Genomic DNA, 1,172 nt, shown 5'->3' with positions numbered 1-1,172 from the left:
GTCCTCAAAGGGAGAGCGGTTCCCAAACCCGCTGAACGCAGATCCGGTCCCGCAGCGCGCGATGGGGCCTGTCCCGCCCCAAGCTATGGGGGGAGGGTAGCCGGCGTCCTGAGGAACCAAGGGTCCCACCCGCTGGTTATACCCGACATGGTCCAGCCCTTTCCTTCTGACTGAGCTTCCGCGGCCCCGAGCGCTCCGCTCTGGGGCAGAATCCCGCGGGTTTCGCCCAATTCGGACCCCTCTTCCCGGTCAGCCTGGTCTGGCTCATTGTGAAGGCTTGTTCCAGTGGCAGCTCGGATTTGGAGCCAGAATTGAATATCCCAGGTTTGAGGGAAACGTTGCTCCTGTGGCAGCCTCGCCCCGCGGGGGAGGGAAGGAGCTGGAGAGCCCTGTTGCGGGCGGTGGGGGGGTAGAGGGGGGTGAGGGGGAGTGGGGGTAGATGAGGTGGGCCCTGACCCAGCGCTTGCCGCAAGACCCCTGGAATCTTGTATCAGTCAAAGCTTTGTGTGCTTTTTAGCATTCCGCAAACCTCAACCGCAAGCAACCAAGACAGTGGTTTCAAATTTAAGACAGGAAAGACTTAACAGCAAGCATTACAGTGGTTGAGTTTTGCATGTGGTTGTGTCATTGGTATGTAATCATACCACCCTGGCACGATTTGTGAGAGAAACTTTCCGAGGTCTCAGTCTCAGCTGGCTTGCTCCCTTAGTCCCAGCTCTCAGCAAGGGGCCCGGTGCGCGCTCTCCAGAGGAGGCTGCACCAGATTGTCAGCAGCGGCTGGACCACAGATTCACCATGTCGGCGGGAGCAGTGCCCAAGATGAACCTGAACCTGGTACGTCGATCTGGGGGTCTCGAGGGAGGAGGGGGAATGTCCGGGTCCCAGAGCTAGAAGGAGGCTCATGATCAAAACCCGACTGGGCTCAGCCCTCAGCACTGGGGCATCAGGAGGCAGGAAAACCTGAGCTGGGGTGGGAACTTTCTTTTTTCCCCCATTTTAGTGCCCTTTCAGGCTAAGCTGGGTTCTCCCATCTGTAAGTAAAGGTGACTGACTGGGCTTCAGCTTGGGTCCTTCTGTCCTTCACCACTTGTCCTGACAACCTCAGCATCTCCTTACAGGAGAGGAAACTGCAGGGTGGGAGGGTCAGGCATGGATGGGGTCACAGGGCCAGT

General features: G+C 58.4%; 1 long non-coding RNA gene across 1 annotated transcript in view; it reads left to right on the top strand.

Moving 5' to 3' along the window:
• Positions 1 to 19: 19 nt before the first annotated feature.
• LOC124232000 (uncharacterized) overlaps positions 20 to 1,172 on the top strand; it is a 1,629-nt gene continuing 476 nt past the window's right edge. Inside the window, exons 1-2 of the long non-coding RNA XR_006886740.1 lie at positions 20 to 324; positions 710 to 834. This is a non-coding gene — a long non-coding RNA (uncharacterized LOC124232000). The remainder of the gene's footprint in view (positions 325 to 709; positions 835 to 1,172) is intronic.

This window comes from Equus quagga, unplaced genomic scaffold (assembly GCF_021613505.1).
Source record: "Equus quagga isolate Etosha38 unplaced genomic scaffold, UCLA_HA_Equagga_1.0 HiC_scaffold_1569_RagTag, whole genome shotgun sequence".
Taxonomy (NCBI): Eukaryota; Metazoa; Chordata; class Mammalia; order Perissodactyla; family Equidae; genus Equus; species Equus quagga.
The sequence above is the reverse complement of the archived record's forward strand: the minus strand, read 5'-3'. Positions and strand labels throughout refer to the sequence as shown.